At 45.3% G+C, this 22,500-nt stretch overlaps 1 protein-coding gene across 3 annotated transcripts in view; it reads right to left on the reverse strand.

Annotated features, from left to right (window-relative positions):
* LOC127006954 (cAMP-regulated phosphoprotein 21-like) overlaps positions 1–22,500 on the reverse strand; it is a 124,309-nt gene that overhangs the window by 92,054 nt on the left and 9,755 nt on the right. The window contains exon 2 of one of the 3 annotated variants that reach the window (XM_050877351.1): positions 14,095–14,145. The exons of the other annotated variants lie outside the window; for them this stretch is intronic. The gene's annotated coding sequence lies outside the window, so the exon portion shown is untranslated. The remainder of the gene's footprint in view (positions 1–14,094; positions 14,146–22,500) is intronic. 3 annotated transcript variants of the gene reach the window in all.

The following is a 22,500-nucleotide window of genomic DNA, read 5'->3' on the forward strand; positions in this document are numbered from 1 at the left end:
GGGAGGAAAGGAAGAGACGTTGCATAAGCTGATTGAAAGAGTGGGAGGAGGAGGGAAAGGAAGGAAGGGGGAGGGAGGGAGGGAAGGAAGGTAGAGAGAAGAAATGGAAAGGAGTGGGACGATGGTAGAACGGCAAATCCTCTCTCGCCTGACACTGAACAATCGGATCCAAATATAGCAGTGAGGTCAGTTGGTGGGCGGGGTGGGATCGGGGTGGGGTCGGGGTGGGATCGGGGTGGGGTCGGGGTGGGGTCGGGATGGGTCGGGGTGGGGTCGGGGTGGGGAAGGACAGGGGCAGGAGAGCGGTGTAGCTAGCGTGGCAGGATCCCATTTTTCAGTTCATATTTATACGATTTAATAAACTGACCTAGAAAAATGGGGATGATGAAACTGTGAAAGCAGAATAGAGTTTTTTGGGGGGTGGGGGGAGGGTGGGGGGGGAGGAGTTGTTGTTGTTGTTGGAATACATAATTATATAAGTTACTCGGCAAACAGATTTAACTTTGGAAAAAAGGAGGAGATAGAGGAGGAGGAGGAGGAGGAGGAGGAGGAGGAGGAGGAGGAGGAGGAGGAGGAGGAGGATATTTAGCGTTCGTTCCAGTGTGAGTGGATGAAATGACGGCAAGAAAATTAGACTCAGATAGACACACGCAACGGTACCAACGCCAACTCGTATCAGAGCGGGTTATAGAATCGGTCTTTAAACTCCTTGGCTGTGTTTCCATATGCAATCCTCTCTTCCATCTTTTTATTTACCTTGCAGTATGAGTGAATGAGTATGCAGGATGAGGAGCAGTATGAGCGATGGGCAAAGTACTCACTGACAGACATGCACCGATTTACCTTGCAGTATGAGTGAATGAGTATGCAGCATGAGTAGCAGTGAGTGATGGGCAAAGTACTCACTGACAGACATGCACCGATTTACCTTGCAGTATGAGTGAATGAGTATGCAGCATGAGTAGCAGTGAGTGATGGGCAAAGTAGACTCCCTGACAGACAAGCACCGAGACAAACAGACAGACAGTACACACACAAACACACACACAAAAAGGGGGGGAGGTGAAGGACAAGTTCGCCACCACAATAGACTACCAGGAATTTTACCGTCACGAGAATAACAAGAAAACCTTCCTGGAAGAGATCGGTGAGAATAAAAAGATTGAGTGAAGGGAGGGAGGGGGGGTGACGGGGAGGATGGGGAGGGAGGGGGAGGCAGGAGAGGAGGAAGGAGGAGGGGGAGATGGCGGTAACTGAGGTCAATCAAATCACAGAAGGACGGAGATAGTGAAGGAAGGTACGAAGGAGGGGGAGTAAGAACAGGGAGGGAGAAAAAGTTGAAGTAAGGTAAGGAAAATTTGACAAGCATTTAGATAGTGAAGGAAGGGGAGGAGGGGGAGGAGGGGGAGTAAAAAAAAAAGGGGGGGGATGATAAAGTTTAAGTAAAGTAAAAAATAATTAAACAAAGGAGGGGAGGAGGAGGAGGAGGAGGAGATGATTGTTGCTAAGGAGAAGTTAAGAAGTAGAGAGGTAGTGACAGACAGGGGGTAGATAATGATTACTATGATAAAAGTAGAGTTAGTAAGAGAAAGGAGGAGGAGGAGGAGGAGGAGGAGGGAGATGTTGATTATTGTGTTGGACGTCAAGAAGTGTGGAGGGAGACGAGAGAATTGGTGTTTATATGTGGTAGGTGTTAAAGCATTGATGAGGGTGGTAAATGTATACAGAATGGTGGTGGTGATGGTGGTGATGTTGTTGTTGTTATTGTTGTTGTTGTTGGTGGTGGTGGTGGGGGAGAGATAGGGAGAGCAAAGATAATGATGGCGACAATGAAGATGATGGTGAAGAACAAGAACAAGACGATAATGATGATGATAATGATGATGATGACGGGAAAAAAATAGAAGATGGAGAATAATAAAAAAATAAGAATAAAAAAGGGAAAGGAAAAGAAGAGGATGAACAAGAACAACAGGAAAAGAAAAAAACAAGAAGGAAAAAAATAATAGACAGGAAGGGACAGACAGAAGACAGCACCACCACCACCACCACCAACAACAACAACAACAACACCAACAACAACAGGAGTAGCATGTGTCAAAACCTCACACTTCCATCAAACATGACCTCTACGGTGACCTATGAATCCCCACGTGACCTTTTCCTCACGTAATCCCCGCCCTTCACTGACCCTTCCGCCACAACAGCCGCCACCAGTACTGACCAGCTTCTCTGACCCACGCGCACGAACACCTGACTTGACCTAACCTCACCTCGCTTCACCTGATTTCACTTTACCTGTAAGACCATTCACGTCACCTTATACCGACCACCACCATTCGTAAATATAACAACCGCAACTCCACGAATACACACGATGACCGCCGCTTCTGACCACGTACTGACCTAACCTCACCTCACCTCACTTTCAAGAGGAGAGGAGAGGTAACGAGAAGAGAAGAGAATAAAGTAGAGAATAGTAAGGAGATGAGGGAATGGGATGGTATGAGGAACGAAGAGAAAAGAGGGAAGAGCGAAGGTGAAGAGAAAGGAAGGAAAGGGAAGGGAAGGGAAGGGAAGGAAAGGGAAGGGAAGGAAAGGGAAGGGAAGAGAAGGGAAGGGAAGGGGAGGAAAGGAAAGGGAAAGGAAGGGAAGGGAAGGAAAGGGGGGGGAAACTAGAGGAAATGAAATGAAAGAAAAGGACATAGACATAGAAGAAAGAATAGAAGAAAAAGGGAGGAAGAGAAACATGAGTGGAGAAATAATAATAATAATAATAATAATAATAATAATAATAATAATAATAATAATAATAATAATAATGATAAACATAATCGAGTATTTTCCTTCTCTGACAACACACACACACACACACACACACACACACACACACACACACACACACACACACACACACACACACACACTAATTCACAGAGCACTTAAATTAGTTTCACACGCAACGCCTTTGTTTGGAATCACTCGTTGACGGTGCTTCACAAACTCTTCCTCTTAAACAGTACTTCAAAGGGCAAGTTACATAAGATAAGTGAAGGGCAACAAGGCCTATTCACTGGGTTAGAGGGTCAAGCCATACAAGGGGAGTGTGTGTGTGTGTGTGTGTGTGTGTGTGTGTGTGTGTGTGTGAAGGGGGGGTGCATGTGCGTGTGAGACAGAGAGACAGACACAAACAGAAAGAGACTGAGAAAGAGAAAGAGAAAGAGAAAGGCTAAGACAAAACGAATCAATATGAGAAAGGCGAGAAAAACATGATCGAAACACGTCATTGAATTAGAAAGTGACACGGAAAAACAGGGACACAGATGAAGATGGTGTGGGAAAAAACTTACACGATGAGATAACAAGAAAAAAAACAGTGAAAGAAGATGATGAAAGGGAGGAGGAGGAGAGGTGAGGGAGGGGAGGAGGTCACAGACTTTTCACGAGGAGGAGGAGGAGGAGGAGGAGGAAAAATAAGAAATGTTAAAGACGTCGAGAGAGAAAAGTAAGGAGAAAAAAAGGAGAGAAAAAAAGGGAAGGGTCATTATGCCTTGAAAGCCTGGAAGGAAGGTCTATGTACCACCGCTCAATACTCTCTCTCTCTCTCTCTCTCTCTCTCTCAAGATAGATAGATAGATAGATAGATAGATAGATAGATAGAGAGAGAGAGAGAGAGAGAGAGAGAGAGAGAGAGAGAGAGAGAGAGAGAGAGAGAGAGAGAGAGAGAGAGAGAGAGAGAGAGAGAGAGAGAGAGAGAGAGAGAGAGAGAGAGAGATACACCATTACCAGAAACTGCCACTTGGAAATACATCATTAGGAGAAAGCAGAAGGTAAAAATCCAAGCAAAATACAGCTCATCTAGACGTGGTGATCCTGCCTCACACCACGTTTTTTCTTCCAGTACTTAAAACAACAATATCAGTAGTAGTAGTAGTAGTAGTAGTAGTAGTAGCAATAGTAGTAGTAGCAGTAGTAATAGAAGGCAAACAAAAGTCATGGCCGTACTAAACACAATGAGAGTAAATAAAAAAAATGCAAATGTTGAAGAGAAAATATATAGAGAGGAATACATAGGAAAGATTTAAAGCCATGAACAGAAGACAAAGGAGAAGGAAGGAGACGGAACTGCAAACGTGAGCTACTACCCATAAGATAAGTTACTAAAAGAGAATGAGAGAGGAAATTAAAAAGTATAGGAGAAAAAAATATATGTGAAAAAACGAGAATACAACAAAACTTAAACACTAGTGAAGTTAGTGAAACAAAGAAGCGAAGGAAGCCCATTACAATAAGAGAGAAAGCCTAAACTACCCATGTAACTATTAACAAAATACTAACACGACCTTTAAAAATATCTGGCGGTAGTGTGAGACAACTTGAGGCAGCGGACAGAGGGATGCAAGGCGTGGGCAGAGGCGGTGTTGCGTGGTTGTTCCTTCCTCGTGGCTGGCCTATGAATGGATGCAGCCCACACACACACACACACACACACACACACACACACACACACACACACACACACACACACTCACTCTCTCACTGCACCGAGCCTTGCCTGACCCGCATCCTTCAACACGCGCTCACGGCTTGAATCATTATTGCTTGCGTGGGTGACTGTCTCTTTTTCTCCGCCTCATCACCACGGCAACCCAACCTAGCTCAGTGGTATGACAGTCACTTTTGCTGTATGTTCTGGTAGAGGTTATTATCGTTATTATTAGTATTAGAAGAATTAGAATCAGTAGTCATAGTAGTAGTAGTAGTAGTAGTAGTATATTAATGATTTTTTTTATTTAATGAAAAGATATCACTCCCATAAGAAAATTAAATTGAAAAATAGTTATGAAAAATGAAGAAACGAGAGACAAAAAGAAGAAAAAAAGGAGGAAAGCAGAGAAAGAAAAGAAGAATGACAAGTAAAAAAACAACAACCAAACGAAAGAAAGAAAAGGAAGCAAGGATCACAAAACTATATTACAGCGCGCAGCGGAAAACACGAGCGTAACTTATACATAATCCAGACATGAAGAAAACGCCTCGCTCTGGACAAAGGCGCTACTAAAATATGAAGGAGCTAAAACACCGACGCCGCGCAAAGAAAATTAAATGTGGCAGAATGGGACCGTCGACTTTTACGTCCGACTACTGAGCAAGCGAGCGAGCGAGAGAGACAGGGGGATGGTAACAGACAGACACACGGACAACCCCCCCCCCCCCCCACACACACACAGTCATCCCTATCCCCCCAACACATACATCCGTCCCCCCAACCAACACCCACATCCCCCCTCTCACCAACCCATTTTCACACCTAAACTAACACATTCTCCCCCAACACTACACACACACAGCTACAGGGTGATGGGAGTAGTCAAACATGGCGTGTGTGTGTGTGTGTGTGGAGGCGTGAGAGCACTGCACCATCGTACCAAAACATTACAACAGCCTGGCTAACGGGCGGACTGGCTGGCTGGCTGGCTGGCTGGTGGGTCTATTTTCCTGCCTTCATTCCGGCCCTCCAGCGCTTGCTACTACTACTGCCGTCAGTGTGTTGTTGTTAGTGCAATTCCCGCCGCTGTTGCTGCTGAAACTATTTGCATAATAACATGACTTCCCCCGCCGTCACTACTACTACTACTACTACTACTACTACTACTACTACTATTACGACTCTCGCAGCCTCTTCTACCCGACACCATTACCAGGAAGTTCTCTCGTATCATCTCCCTTTTCCTTTCCTGTACTAGGTATATTACTACTTCCAGAAAACACACACACACACAACAACACACACAAACACACACACACACACACACACACACACACACACACACACACACACACACACACACACACATACTCGCAAGGGAACTGTATGAGGCACTTCAGTCAATATGCCGGCGTACCAAACCATAAATGAAATGAGAGAGAGAGAGAGAGAGAGAGAGAGAGAGAGAGAGAGAGAGAGAGAGAGAGAGAGAGAGAGAGAGAGAGAGAGAGAGAGAGAGAGAGAGAGAGAGAGAGAGAGAGAGAGAGAGAGAGAGAGAGAGAGAGAGAGAGAGAGAGAGAGAGAGAGAGAGAGAGAGAGAGAGAGAGAGAGAGAGAGAGAGATAGATAGAGAGAGAGAGAGAGAGAGAGAGAGAGAGAGAGAGAGAGAGAGAGAGAGAGAATAGATAGATAGATAGATAGATATAGATCGACAGAGGCAAGTTTTAGACAAAGCATTAAAGAGAAATGAAAAGAGAAAGAGAGAGGGAAAGAGAGCGAGACAGAGAACGAGAAAGAGAGAGAGAAAGAGAGCAAGAGAGAGAGAGAGAGGGAGGCAAAGCAGGTCTTACACAGAGCATTAAAGCAGAAGTGTCAGCAGGTGGAGACTCGGGCAACGCAAGCTACCTCAGTCAGCTCGCGAGGTGGTGGCGGCGGCGGCGGCGAAGCGGGAGAAGAGAGCGGCAGCGGAGACACGGCAGAGGAGAACCACAACCTAACCTCCCTTCATAACACTCCTCTTCCTCCTCCTCCTCCTAATCATCACCATCATCATCTTACTGTTATTCATCATTCAAATGCATTTCTTCGTCATCTCAAGTTAACTCTCGTCTTTCGCCTTCTCCTTTTCTTCTCTGTAATCTCAATCTCTCCTTCCTTCTTCTCCTTCTATTCCTTATCCTTGTGTTGTTTCTTTGCTATCTCCTCCTTCTCTTCCTCCTCCTCTTCTTCTTCTTCCTTCTTCTCTTCCTCTGCCATCTCAATATTCATTTCTCCTTCATCTTCTATTCCTTATTCTTGTGCTGTTTCTTTGCTATCTCCTCCTTCTCTTCCTCCTCCCCCTCTTCTTCTTCTTCCTTGTTCTCTTCCTCTGCTATCTCAATCTCCAACTCCTCCTCCTCCTCCTTTTCCTCTTCTTCTTCATCTTTCTGCTGTTCCTACTCCATTTCAACCTCCTCTTCCTCCTCCTCTTCCTCTTTCTTTTCTTCTTCCATCTGTTGTTTCTCAGCCTCCTCCTCCTCCTCCTTTCTCCTCGTCCTTCTCCTCTTTCTCCTTTTTCCTATTCTTCATCTTTATTTCTGTTTTTTAGTCACCTGAACCTCTTCCTTCTCTTCCTCCTCCACCTCCTAGTCTTTTTTTCTTATTCTTTCTCCTCCTCCTCCTCCTCCTCCTCCTCCTCCTCCTCCTCCTCCTCCTCCTCCTCCTCCATTCTCTCATCAATTCACTTCACTTTGAGAGGAAGGAGAGATCGTACATAGATGTTAAGCGATTGCCCTCTTAGTATTGAAAGAGAGAGAGAGAGAGAGAGAGAGAGAGAGAGAGAGAGAGAGAGAGAGAGAGAGAGAGAGAGAGAGAGAGAGAGAGAGAGAGAGAGAGAGAGAGAGAGAGAGAGAGAGAGAGAGAGAGAGAGAGAGAGAGAGAGAGTGTGTGTGTGTGTGTGTGTTGGGATATCGGTAAGTCGGTCCAAGGAGATGTGAGGGAGAGAGAGAGAAGAAAGGAAGGAAGGAAGGAAGGAAGAAAAGAGCGAAGAAGAGAGAGAGGTGGAAGCAGGAATACAGAGGAGAAGGAAGGGAAGGACGAACGAAGGAAGGAGGAAGTCAAGCCTTGTAAGGAAAGTGTCAGGCTTTTATAAGGAGGCGGGAGGGAGAGAGGGAGAGGGAGGGAGGAAGCAAGACATTGGCGTACAGAGAAGAAGTAAGAGAGAAGCAGAAAACAACGAGAAGGAGACAGCTGTGAGAGTAGACGAGGAGTGAGATGAGAGGAAAGGAGTAGAATGAAACCAGTGTGAATTTAGAGAGATAAAAGAAAGGAAGAAAGGAAAGGAGAGAGAGAGAGGGAGTGTGAGAAATAGTGAGTGAATTTGTACGTAGAGGAAAAGAAGGAAAACCGCTATGAATGAAGAGAGAGATAAGATAGAAAGGAAGGAAAAGAGGGAGAGAGAGATAGAATACAAGAAAGTCACTGTGAATATAGAGATTAAAGGAAGGAAAGAAAGGAGAGATAAAGAGATGGGGAGTGTGAGAAAGAGTGAGTGAGTGAATTTGTAAGTAAAGGAGAAGAAGGAAATCACTGTGGATGTTGTGAGATAAAAGATAGGAAAAAAAGAAAGGAAGAAGAAAGAGAGGGAGAGAGAGAAAGTGAGTGAATATCTAGTAGTAGGTGTCAGGGGGGGAGAGAGAGAGAGAGAGAGAGAGAGAGAGAGAGAGAGAGAGAGAGAGAGAGAGAGAGAGAGAGAGAGAGAGAGAGAGAGAGAGAGAGAGAGAGAGAGAGAGAGAGAGACAGATAGAGAGAGAGAGAGAGAGAGAGAGAGAGAGAGAGAGAGAGAGAGAGAGAGAGAGAGAGAGAGAGAGAGAGAGAGAGAGAGAGAGAGAGAGAGAGAGAGAGAGAGAGAGAGAGAGAGAGAGAGAGAGAGAGAGAGAGAGAGAGAGAGAGAGAGAGATTAGAGAAAGAGAGAGAGAGAGAGAGTGTGGAAAGGCAGGAAGTGCATCGCGGATAAAGGGTGGGAGGAGGAGGAGGAGGAGGAGGAGGAGGAAGAGGGAGGAAGGGAACTCTCAGAAAGGAGGAAAAAAGGCGGAACTGAGAATTGCGCCGCGTATCGAACATCAGAGAAGACAAAATAATTCTCGACGGGTCAAGGTGATGCGGAAGTGTAAGGTGGCACACGCACGCGCACACCCACACGCACCCACACACGCACACGCACACACACACGCACATCCCTCCCCCTTCCCCCTCCCCACTCTAAACACACACACGGCACCCTCGCTGAATGGGACGCTGTAAGTGAAATCGGGGAGGTAAAAACCGTAGATTATTTTAAGGAATCCTCGGCATTAAATCTTCCGTGATCAAAACTATTACAAAGCATACATTTTCTCATCCACCCACCCACACCCACACCCACACACACACACACACACACACACACACACACACACACATACAGAGTAGCTATATCGGCGCCAGGTGGGTCGGTCGGTCCGGGAAGGTGAAGGAAGGCCCCCAATTCGTGACTCTGGAAACACACCTTTAACTTAGATTTCCTTGCAGCTTGAAGATGGAGGAGGAGGAGGAGGAGGAGGAGGAGGAGGAGGAGGAGGAGGAGGAGGGAAAGGCGGACTATGAAGGAGGAAGAGGAAATTAGAAACAGTGGAAGATGAGGAAATAAGGAACACGAGAAGGAGAGAAAAGAAATAAAAAAAGAGATGAAGAAGAGGAGGAAGAGGAGGAAAAAAATAAGAGGAAGAGGAAAAGAAGGAATAGGAAATAAGAGAACAGTGAAAGAGGAGGAAAAAAAGGGAAAGAAAAAAAAAGAAGAGGAGGAGGAGGAGAAAAATAAGAGATAAAATAATGCAAAAAGAACTAACGTAACAAACAAGCGGAGAATAATCAAGACGGAACTATAAGAGAAGATGATAAAGAGAGGAACCAGAAGGAGGAGGAGATGGAGGGAGGAGGAAATAAGGAAAAAACAGTAAAAGAGGGAATAAGGAAAACTAGCAGAGGAAAATAAGAATCACAAGAGGAAAAGAAAGAAATCAAGAGAAAGAGGAGGAGGAGGAGGAGGAGAGGGGAAGGAAGAAGAGGAGGAGGAGGAGAGGGGAAGAAAGAAGAGGAGGAGGAGGGTAGAGGGGAAGAAAGAGGAGGAGGAAAATAAGGAACACTAGCAGAGGAAAATACGAATCACAAAAGGAAAAGAAAGAAATAGAAAATAAATCAGAAAAAAGAGGAGGAGGAGAGGGGAAGGAAGAAGAGAAGGAGGAGGATAGAGAGGAAGAAAGAGGAAGAGGAAACAAAGGAACAGTAGCAGAGGAAAATACGAATTACAAGAGGAAAAGAAAAAAATAGAGAAAATATATCAAGAAAAAGAGGAGGAGAATGAGAAGGAAGAAGAGGAAGAGGAGGAAACAGAGTAAACATGAGCAGGTAGGTAGGTAAGAAAAAGAGGAGGAGGGGGAGGAGGAGGAGGAGCAGGAGAGGGGAAGGAAGAAGAGGAGGAGGAGGATAGAGGGGCAGAAAGAGGAGAAGGAAACAGGGAAACATGAGCAGGTAGGTAGGTCAGACTAAGGTGGTTCATAACGAGGTTGCCTATTATAGTGATTCATGTATCTACCAAACGACTCAAACGATATGTAGATCTAATTAAACGTTAGTGAGCTTGGGAGGCGATGCAGAGTCTTACGAAGATACGGAAACATTGTATCCACTCCTTTCGTAACAAGTCAACTATCTATGTAAAATAAGACTGAAGGTTAGATAATCGAGACCTTGGGAGGCGTCTTTGAGAGATAATTAAGAAGCAAACAAAGGAGGGAAAGGAAGGAGGAGGAGGAGGAGGAGGGAAAAGGGTGATGGAGGGATGAGAACGTAAACAAAGAAGGGGAAACTAAAAACAATATAATTAAAGACCTTGAGAAGCGCCTCTGAGTGAAAATAAAGAGGGGAACACAGAAGGGAAAGAAAGGAGGAGGAGGAGGAGAGGAAAAGGAGATGGTGGAAGGAGGAGATACGTAAACAATGAAGGAAAAAAGTAAAAAGAAACGAGGAAAAGGAAGGAGGAAGAGAGGAAAGGGAGATGGAAGGAGAAGAAAGGTAGAAATAAATAAGAGGGAGAAATCAATGGAGGAGGAAAAGAGAGAAGGAGGAGGAGGAGAGGAAAAGGAGATGAAAGGGAGATGAAAGGGAAAATAAAAAATAATAAAAAGAGGATTAAAAAAAGAAAAACTGAAATAATGAAATGAGAGAGAGAGAGAGAGAGAGAGAGAGAGAGAGAGAGAGAGAGAGAGAGAGAGAGAGAGAGAGAGAGAGAGAGAGAGAGAGAGAGAGAGAGAATGTGTGGAGAGGGGGAGGGGGGAGGAAAGCGAGAGTATGGTGTAGGTGCCAAAGAGTGCCGCTGGTGCCAAGATTCTCTCTCTCTCTCTCTCTCTCTCTCTCTCTCTGCACCCCCTCAAACTTGCGCCAATTTAACCTCCGTTTCTGCTTAACACGGCTTAAATACTCTCTCTTGATCACACTTTAGTAACAATACATAAACTCGTTCAGAAAATCCTCCCCCGCTCTTCTCTCTATCTCCCCTTCTCTATCTTCTTCCACCCTACCTTTTCTCTCCATCAATAGACCTTTCATCCTTTCTCCCTCCATGTTAATAAGCTTGACCGTCATCACAATCCCCTTTCCCTCTCCTCCTCCTCCTCCTCCTCCTCTTTCTTCTTCTTCCAATCTACCTTTTCTTTCCATCTACAACCCTTTCTTCTTCTCTCCCTCCGTGTTAATAAGCATGACATTCATCACCTCCCCTCCCTCCTCTTCTCTCTCCCCTTCCTCCAGGTCTCACACAAAGTGGCTAACCTAACCTAACCTCGACGGGGCTTAGCAAAAGACAACAAAAAAAGTCAGTTGGTGGTGTTTCATTTCGTTTTCCTTCAAGATTTAATTTCAAGGACAGACTATTACTAAAGTTGGACCCGAGGTAGTTATTTATCTTTATTACTCTCCCTCTCCCTCTCTCTCTCTCTCTCTCAGATAAAAACACGTGACTCACTTCCTCCTCACAAGAAATTGATATAATGAGAGAAAGTCTAAAGGATGAACCGAAAATGAGCCGAGAGAAAACGGGGGTGAGGTTGAGTGCATACGGCTATAGGTGCGCGTGGAGGCGGTGCTCATCTCCGTCGCTCTGAGCCTCAAAGAAAACGGAGACGGAAGCAGAAAAAGCCCTGGAGAAGAACTCGATATTTAGTGACGGAGGAAAAGGCGCTGTTGAAAGAAAACGGGGATGAGGTTGAGTGTATACGGCTATAGGTGCGCGTGGAGTCGGTGCTCATCTCCGTCGCTCTGAGCCTCAAAGAAAACGGAGACGGAAGCAGAAAAAGCCCTGAAGAAGAACTCGATATTTAGTGACGGAAGAAAAGGCGCTGTCGAGAGAAAACGGGGGTAAGGTTGGGTGCATACGGCTATAGGTGCGCGTGGAGTCAGTGCTCATCTCCGTCGCTCTGAGCCTCAAAGAAAACGGAGACAGGACCAGAAAAAACCCTGAAGAACAACTCGGTATTTAGTGACGGAAGAAAAGGCGCTGAATTATAAAGTTTTCTACAGAATATCAGGAAGAACGTAACCTTTTTTTCCAACATGATTACAACTACCAGGAAGACGCTTATGATATCAAATTCGATGACCTCTTTAGAATAGCTACTTCCTCCTCCTCCTCCTCCTCATCATCATCATCATCTTTATCCATTAGAGGCAGGACTATGGCGGGTTTTATTTTTGTACTTATTATGTATGTTTTTTTTGTGCCCTCTGAGGTGTTTTCTTTACTGTAAACAATATGAAAAACGCCATCCATAGGGCAACCAAACTCACCCCCTACCACCACCACCAAAGTCACCATCACTACCACCCTCAACCACCACCACAACCCTCATCATCACCACAGTTGCTTCCTTTTCTGTAAACAATATAAACACCACCAATAGGGGCAACCAAGCTCACCACCCTACCACCACCACTACCACCAAATTCACCATCACTACCAACCTCACCACCACCAGCATCATCCCCCCCCCCCCCCCAACACACACATACACGAAGACACAAAAAGACAGACTAAACGCGCGGAACGGCCATCAGGAAGCCAAATACCTTACCTTACAATAACCCCATAGTCCATTCCTCTTCCCCCCTCTCCCCTCTCCCTCCCTCGCTCCCCCCCCCCCTCCTTACGTTCACCAGCACCCAATATACACACACACACAAAGGCTGCTGCCCGCCATCAGTCCCACCTCGAACGCGGCGCCAACGAATGTCTGCCCTAACACTTTTCGGGGAGGTGAAAGAGGGGGAGGAGGGGAGGAAGAGGGGGGAGGGGAGAAGGAAGGGATAAGAAGGAGGGGTGGAGGGAAAAAGAATGCGAAGGGGGAGGAATTAACACATCTGAAGCTATATTAATGGGGGGTGACAGAGAGATGGAAGGGAGAAGGAGGGAAGGAGGGAAGAGGGGAAGGGGAGCAATTAAGGTGAAGGAGGGGTAGAGAGGAAGAAGGAGGAGGATTTGGAGGAAGAGAAGGGGTCAAAATTACGCTATTTTCTATTATATTACTAGCAGAGTAAAGTGTTTCCCTCGCCCCTGACAAGACTTTAGCTACCACAGAAAAAGAGACCATTGCCGCTACCAGAATACCCCTCAGAGCAACACATGAAGCCATCTCTCCTGCATGGAGGCGGTGGCTGAGTGGTTAGCGTGCCGGCCCCGCATTCCGCCGCGCTGTCCATGATGCGGGTTTGAATCCGCCGCTAACCACCTGGGATTTTTCAGTCACCGCCGAGTGGCCTAAGACTACCCACATGCTGTCCTGAAGACCACCTATCAACCCGGACTCTAGAAGAAGCTGTGCAGCGCATGTGAAGTCAAGAATGAGCTCCGGGGGGGCAGCATGAGCCAATAATAATGGCGCCACTATAAACAATTGCCTGCGCCATGACGGGCTCGGGCCAACCATCAGGCCCCAATGTAATAGCCTACCTGCGCAATAGGCCACATGTATAAAAAAAAAATATCCACCATCGCCAGCACCGCCTTCGTCAGAGCCAGCGCCGCCACCGTCTCCCTAAACATAGCGGGCCCCAGCGAGCCTCCTTGGCCGCCGCAGTTTCATTCATACAACGTTTATTTCTGGCAACATTCCTGGCAAGTGTCACCACCCGCTACCACCACCACCACCACCGCCACCACCACCACAACAACAGCCACTGACGCTGCTATTCCCTACACCACCACCACCACCACCACATAACCACCACCACCACTACTACTACTACTATTACTCCTGATGCTACAACCAATACAACAACAATAACAAAAATAACTACTCCTATAACAACAACAACTACTACTACTACTACTACTACTATTTCAAAATCAGCTTCCTTAATACTGCGGGATCTCTTTCATCTCGGCCATTTCTGATTAACTTTCCACAACTGGAGTAAGAAACTGATTGGCTGATGGAAACAATTGAATAAAAGTCACAAAACACCAATAATAGATAGCTAGATAGAGTTGGATAGATAGATAGAGAGAGAGAGAATACAGGTGAGCCATGTACTTACCTGGTCGGCACAGCTAATGAACAGGTGAACAAGGCTACTGCTACGCTAATCCTGCGGGGGGACACAAGACACAGCTGTTAACAAGGACGCACAGAAAAATACTACACACGAAAATACAAAAAGGACATCAAGGAAATACATACAATGGCTAAGATAACAGTGACGTTGGTAATGAAAAGAATGGAAGTAATAATAATAGTTAGAAGAAAAAGAAGAAAGGAGAAGAAGAAGAAGAAGAAGGATAAGGGAAAAGAGAAGAAGAAGAAGAAGAAGAAGAAGAAGAAGGAAAAGGAGAAGAAGGATAAAAGAAAAGAGAAGAAGAAGAAGAAGAAAGGAGAAGAAGAAGAAGACGAACAAGAACAAGATAAAGACGAAGAGGGAAAGAAAGGGAAAAAAACAAGAAAAAAGAAGAAAAAAAGAAGAGGATATTGAAATAGTGACGATGAATTCACAAGTAAAAAAAAGAAAAAATCCCCCGGCCACGTTTGAACTCCCCTTGGACGCTAATAAAAAATAACTAACTAACTAATTATGAACAAAACTAATTATCTCTCTCACATTCAATTATGTATTAACTCCTATCTACGTTTACAGAGGCAGTGATTAGTAGGCTTTTTTACATTGCTTTCTTTGTTTATTTTAATTTCTGTTCCGTGAAAATATAAGAGAAGAGAAAAACGGAACATCCAGGAAGGGAGGGAAGAAAGGGAAGGAAAGAGGGAGGGAAGGAAGGAGGGAAGGATGGAGAGAAGGAGGGGATAGCGAGACGAGAAATTATATATGCTTAACAGGTCATCTCATAAAACGTTTACGAGATAAGTAAGTCATCACGAATACTCTCTCTCTCTCTCTCTCTCTCTCTCTCTCTCTCTCTCTCTGCACGGTAAGCAGGTTCGAATATAACATGCATGGACATTTCCTTCACGAGGCGGGTATGCGAGTAAGGAAGCATGGGATTAAAATGACCCAGCGCGTTACCCTTTGAAGGCGGCGAGGGCGGTGATCGGTGAGTGGTGATAACATACGCACACACCAACACCTGCTGCCCGAGTGCTTAAATTAGGCTAGTCACCCCATTCACCTCTCTCGTCAACTACAGGTACGGGTCATGAGTCTTATGGTTAGTACTGAAAGACGCTTCCTTGTCTTGTGTCAATCATTTCTACAGGTCAAAGAAGAGGTTATATGTGTCTCCTTGAGTGTTTCCTTACGTTCACGGCGCAGGAACTTTGTTAAACTATCACCAGGGTCATATAACTACCTCCTCCCCAGCCCCCCCCCCCCACACACACACACATACACAGGTCCTACGAAAGTCCTGTTAAATGTGTCTGCATGGGTATCGGAAGGTTTGTTTAAGGATATGACCCTATGATTCTGTATGTGTTTTAAAGGTGTGTGTGTGTGTGTGTGTGTGTGTGTGTGTGTGTGTGTGTGTGTGTGTGTGTGTGTGTGTGTGTGTGTGTGTGTGTGTGTGTGTGTGTGTGTGTGTGTGTGTGTGTGTGTGTGTGTTCTCTCTCTCTCTCTCTCTCTCTCTCTCTCTCTCTCTCTCTCTCTCTCTCTCTCTCTCTCTCTCTCTCTCTCTCTCTCTCTCTCTCTCTCTCTCTCTCTCTCTCTCAAAAAGAACTATATTTTATTTCTCGCCATATGATTTTCTATTTTATTTACGTATTTTTACGGTATAACTTTTTTCCGAATTCATGTCCTCAGTTTTTTCCTATTTTTTCCCTTTTTTTCATAAGCCATGTGTATTTCTACCCCGTGGATGTATGGAAGGAAAAAGCCGATATTCCATGACGTCGCAAAATGTAAACAACTATATATATTTCTCTCTTTTTTTTCCATCGTTTTCATCTCTCTCTTGTCATCTCATCTCTCATTCTCGTCCTCTTTCTCCTCCTCAGCATCCTCTTGCCTCATCGTTTCGTCTGTCACCTGGCGGCCTGAGAAAGAGCCTGGAACACCTGCCGGCCCCGATAAGCGTCCTATGACAAATGCTGCCACACTTACCACCCTCAGGAGCATCTGGCGCGCGTGTGTCTAGCGCATACCAAGACCCAACACCGGCCGGCTGACACGCATCCTCGGCCACCTAACCTTACCGACTTGCACGTGTGGAGTTTTCTTATGGGGATAGATTCTTATGTTCTTTGCGTGAGTGTTTATATCTATCTATCAATCTATCTATATCTATTTATCTATTATTCTATCTACCCTTACCAATTCATAAGTATAGATTTTCCTTCTTGGTTTAGAACTTTAGATTTTTGTGAAGTTTGCTGTGTGAGTGTTGCTTGATGTTAAATTTGGATGTTTAACGAGATATATACGCTCTTTATCTATCTATCTATCTGTCTATCTATCCATTCTATCTATCTATCTATCTCCCCTAGAACAAGCATCACTACATTTTAGTCCACCTTCGTACACACATATTCAAAACCCTCCACTTCCTTCACACTCTAGATATCATTTAACAAGTAAGCAAAGATGTCACTGAACAGGTAAACCAAGATCAGAGAGGTGACAAGGAGATGATGCTGTATATCGATAACCAAAGCGTCACCCCAACGTTATAAAGGTGACAAGTTATTCAAGTTTTCCCTTCCAAGAGTTTCCACACACCAAAAAATAATAAATAAAATAAAATAAAAATAAGAATAGGAATCATAAAAGACATTAAAAAAAAAAAAAAAAAAAAAAAGGAAAAGTAATTGAATTCTGGCGAACGTGGAAATGTGTGCAAAATGTGATTATATAAACCGTGTGTGTGTGTGTGTGTGTGTGTGTGTGTGTGTGTGTGTGTGTGTGTGTGTGTGTGTGTGTGTGTGTGTGTGTTTTAAGTGATTCTTTTGAGGATAAAGATAAATGTTACGCAATGACACGCTACGAGATTTTTTTTTAAACACACACACATTCTCTCTCTCTCTGTCTCTCTCTCTCTCTCTCTCTCTCTCACACACACACACACACACACACACACACACACACACCTACCACTCTTCTCCACAAATATATCTACACACAACACATGTGGTACACTTCAGCAGTACACACACACACACACACACACACACACACACACACAAGAGTGGCGTGCAGCGAGAGAGCCTTGTGGTTGGCTATACTTAGCTACCACCACCACCACCACCACCACCACTAAGCCTCCGCCGCCGCCGCCACCATCGACACCACCAGCGCCAAAATGCCACCACCACCACCACCACCATGCCAACGTTACCACCACCACCACAACCACCACCACCATCACCACCACCCCACCACACCTACGATACCACCACCATGTCCAACACCACCACCACCACTGTTACCACCACCATGATAACGTTACCACCACCACCACAACCACCACCACCACCATCATCACCATCACCACCACCCCACCACAGCCACGATACCACCACCACCACCACTACTATAACTACCAACACCACTATACCACCACCATGTCCAACTCCACCACAACGAAAATCACCACCACCACCATCACCACCAGAGTCACCATCTCTAAGGACCAGTTCCAAAGTTCAACAGAGCGGGTTTGTCATCTCCCAAAAGCAAACACCCAAAACTACACGAAAATATCTTGTATAATACTTGGCATGAATATGAAAAGCTAATGAATTTAAAAGCCAACATTGACGCTCAGAACATTCATCATCGCAGTCACATTCAGTAAACTCCCGGAAGACACACACACACATACACATACTCACACACACATTCACACATACGTACACGCACATACCACATCACCCAGCACGCACACCGACACACCACACACGCACCACCACCGCCACATTACCAAGCACCACCAGCAACCATTCTCATCAGCCCTCACAATGCGGGTCATCACGCCACACAAAGGTACAGGTAAGCAGGAGGTGACGGGGGCATGATGGATAATCGGTGCATGCAGGTGTCACGAGCCAGGTAGGTGTCGTGGGGCGAAGGATGAAGGGGATGGAGGAAGGGGAGCGGATGAGGGCAAGGAAGGGAAGGGTCTGTCTATATGTGTGGAGGATGAGGATGACGAAAGGAGGGAGGAAAAGATGAGGACAAGGAAGGCAAGGGTCTGTCTGTCTGTCTGTGTCTCTTTACCTGTCTGTCTGTTTATAGAGAGGAGGAAAGATGAGGACTAGCAAGGGATGAGTCTGTCTGTCTATCATGTGTCAGTATCTGTCTCTCCGTGTATCTGTGTGTGTGTGTGTGTGTGTGTGTGTGTGTGTGTGTGTGTGTGTGTGTGTGTGTGTGTGTGTGTGTGTGTGTGTATGTGTGCGTGTGTCTGTGTCATTTCTCGTCCCCGTGTTTGAAGTAATGAAGGAAAGAAGTGCAAAAAAAAGGAAGAAGGAAGGAAGGAAGAGAACAAAGGAAGAAAGGAAGGAAATGTGAGAAAAGGAAGAATGAGAGGGAAAGAAATCAAGGGGAGGCAAAGTTAGGAAGGAAGGAAGGAAGGAAGCAAGGAAGGAAGGAAGGAAGGAAGAGCGAAGTTTGGAATTGTGTGTGTGTGTGTGTGTGTGTGTGTGTGTGTGTGTGTGTGTGTGTGAGAGAGAGAGAGAGAGAGAGAGAGAGAGAGAGAGAGAGAGAGAGAGAGAGAGAGAGAGAGAGAGAGAGAGAGAGAGAGAGAGAGAGAGAGAGAGAGAGAGAGAGAGAGAGAGAGAGAGAGAGAGAGAGAGAGAGAGAGAGAGAGAGAGAGAGAGAGAGAGAGAGAGAGAGAGAGAGAGAGAGAGAGAGAGAGAGAGAGAGAGAGAGAGAGCAAACCAGCGTCCACTATAAAGCTGCAATGTCAACCGATCGCCAAGTCTCCACCTCCACCTCCACCTCCACCTCCACCACCACATACCGTAAGAGAACATAATGAACAATACAGGAATAGATGATAATGAGAGAGAGAGAGAGAGAGAGAGAGAGAGAGAGAGAGAGAGAGAGAGAGAGAGAGAGAGAGAGAGAGAGAGAGAGAGAGAGAGAGAGAGAGAGAGAGAGAGAGAGAGAGAGAGAGAGAATTATATCACCATTACCCATATATATCACATCATACAGAGTCGCCTCTTAAAACAAAGAACAACAAATTTAACTACGGAGACAAAAAAAAAAAAAATAACATGACACCTCCTCCTCCTCCTCCTCCTCCTCTTCCTCCTCCTCCTCTACCTCGCAAGAACACCATTGATAATAATAACAAAGCAGAAAAATACAAATATATACTATGTTATTTAAGTCTGTTGCCACGATATACCTAAGACACAGATAACAATAAAGAATAAAAGAGAATAAAGTATAATAAATAATAATGATAATAAGGATAATCAAAACAAATAAGATATGCCTGCCTCGTACAATCAAGCAATACTGGATATACTAATAATAAACAGCAACGTTCAGTAACACGTAAATCATTATAAGGAAGAGAAACACATACATACTCAGGGTTAATAATATACGACAATGCCAACGCCTGCAGTAAACAATATAAGAAATGCATAATAATTACCCCTGCATTATGCGTTAGTCAATATCTATACACAATACATAGCAAAGGGTAATGTGTTGGAGAAAGATGTACCGCTCTGGGAATATGCTTAAGACTTCTCGGTAAGGAGGGAGAATGTATGAGGGAACCCTTCGTCTGGTGGTGGTGGTGGTGGTGAGTCTTAGATGTGGGATGAGTATGAATAGGTAGTGAGGACAATACAGATATTTCAATGAGTGTTTGTGCATTGATAAAAGAGTTGTAAGTGAGTAAGTCAGTGAGTAAGTCCATGGTGAGTAAATGATGAGTGAGGGTAAGTAGGTGAGTGAGTGAACATGTGAGTGAGATATCAAGTTGGTGGGTGGGTGAGTGAGTGAGTGAGTGACTGACTAACTGACTGACTGCATGAATGAATGAATGAATAAGTGAGTAATAAATGCGTGAGTGACATTAACAACAAAGATTACAGAATTTGAGTAATACGTGAACAGAGAAGCGAGAGGCGATGAGTATATATGAGTGAGTGAATGAGTGAGTAAGTGAAAGGCGACGAGTGACACCAACCAATTCAGCTACGTAATTTCCCCACCATGAGTCGTGAGTGAGGGACGAGTATTGTGAGTGTGAGTGAGTGAGGGGCAGGGTGAGGGGGGGGGGGGGTCACAGTTTACAGTATGGGGGGGCGGGGGGGGAGGGGAGAATGAGAGACAGAGTATGGAGGCTGAGGAAAGGCGACCAGCTGGGAGGGTAAAAATAGAGATTAGGTGTGTGTGTGTGTGTGTGTGTGTGTGTGTGTGTGTGTGTGTGTGTGTGTGTGTGTGTGTGTGTAACACACACACACACACACACACACACACACACACACACACACACACACACACATACACACACACACATACCAGCCAGCCAGGTCCTATCCCCACACATGTTCCTGCCACTCTCTTAGGCAATACACAAACAACATCCCCCTGCCAGTACCTTGACCTATATGCCACAAGATGATACAGAAGAGGCGTGGCGAGGGTGCACGGGTGGGAAGGATAAATAGCACAGAAAATGATAAAGGATGCAAAATTGGACAGTATGGGTGAAGGGAAGTGCTTGATCAGAAGTGCTGTGGACGTTGCGGGGAGTATAACGCAAGGGGAGTGTGGATATTAGGGAAGAACAGCGGGTGTGTGTGTGTGTGTGTTGATGTGAGGGCATACAGCAGGGAGTGTGATATTGATGTGGAGGCGCAGTGGGTGGGTGTGTTTGACTGTTTGCATTGTGGTGTGGCGGCGAGGGTTCGGAAAACAGCAAAGGGTAGAGAGGCGAGTAGAAAGGTGAAGCAAGACATTAAGAGGGAAGTGGAGGGATGTAGAAGGGTGTGTTTTGGAGTGTCTGAAGAGTAGTGTGACAGTCGGGGGTGAGACTTCGGAAAAACAAACGAGGATAAAGAGGCGAGTAGAAACTTGAAGGGTGAAGCAAGACATTAAAAGGGAGGAGAAAGGGATATAAGAGGGCGTGTTTTGGAGTGTCTGAAATGTAGTGTGACAGTCGGTGGGAGCCCTCGGAAAAAAACAACAGAGGATAAAAAAGTGAGTATAAACTAGAACGCTGAAGGAAGATATTAAAAGGGAAAAGGAAGGGATGAAGGAAGGTGAATTCTGAAGAGTCTGAAGAGTAGTGCGGCAAATGTTCGAAGATAAACGATTAAAAAATAAGCAGAAACTATAAACCTGAAGAAGACATTATGAGAGAAGTAAAGGGATGTAGGAAGGTGAATTCTGGACAGTCTCAAGAGTAGTGCGGCAAATGTTCGAAGAGAAACGATTAAAAAATGAGCAGAAACTATAAACCTGAAGAAGACATTATGAGAGAAGTAAAGGGATGTAGGAAGGTGAATTCTGGACAGTCTCAAGAGCAGTGCGGCAAAGGTTCAAAGAGAAACGATTAAAAAATGAGCAGAAACTATAAACCTGAAGCAGACATGAGGAAAGAGAAAGGGATATAGATGAATTTTGAACTGCCTGAAGAGTACTGTGACGGTCGGTGGCGGAACTTCAAAGATAAAACAAATGATTAAAAAGTAGCAGGAAACTGAAGGATGACGTTGAGGGATACTGTGAGGGAAGGTGTGAGGAGCCGTGGGATGGTGTGTTGGGGTGCTTAGGGATGTGGTATTGTGGCGTAAAGGGCTGGGTTATGGTGCCTTGGTGAGCTATGTTGCACCCACCACTACCTTGTCTCTTAATACCACCTCCTTCTGCTCTATGTGTGTGTGTGTGTGTGTGTGTGTGTGTGTGTGTGTGTGTGTCACCGATGCCAGATTATCGTACTCAAAACCTCGTACTTACCGATTTCTGACCCATAACTTTCACTAAAAAAAACACCAATAGTTATCCATTTCAACGATAACTACAAGTATATTTCATTATCGGGGTGGAGACAGATTTTGGATCGGAAATCGGCAAACTTAAGAGGCTGAGTACAATAATCTGGCAACGTTGGTGTGTGTGTGTGTCTGTGTGTGTGTGTGTGTGTGTGTGTGTGTGTGTGTGTGTGTGTGTGTGTGTGTGGCAAAGGAGATTGACCGCGGGTTGGAATAGGTGCAACACAAGCCTCCTCGCCTCAACCAGCCCACCAAACAACCACCTAACCAATAGACTCAGCAACCACACAACCAGTACCTGTCCTCCTTCCCTTCTTTCCCTTCCCTTCCCTTTCCCTTCCTCACTCAATACAACCAAAGACTGTCTTCCCTTCCCCTTCCTCACCATGCAACCAAATGAAATACAACCACACAACGAACGCCTTTCTGCCTTCCTTTCCTTCCGTTCCTTTCCCTTCCTCACTCTACACAACCAATGCCTATAATCTTTCCCTTCCCTTCCTTTCCTATTCCTCACTACGCAACCAAGAGACACAACAGC

This window comes from Eriocheir sinensis, chromosome 34 (assembly GCF_024679095.1).
Source record: "Eriocheir sinensis breed Jianghai 21 chromosome 34, ASM2467909v1, whole genome shotgun sequence".
Taxonomy (NCBI): domain Eukaryota; kingdom Metazoa; phylum Arthropoda; class Malacostraca; order Decapoda; family Varunidae; genus Eriocheir; species Eriocheir sinensis.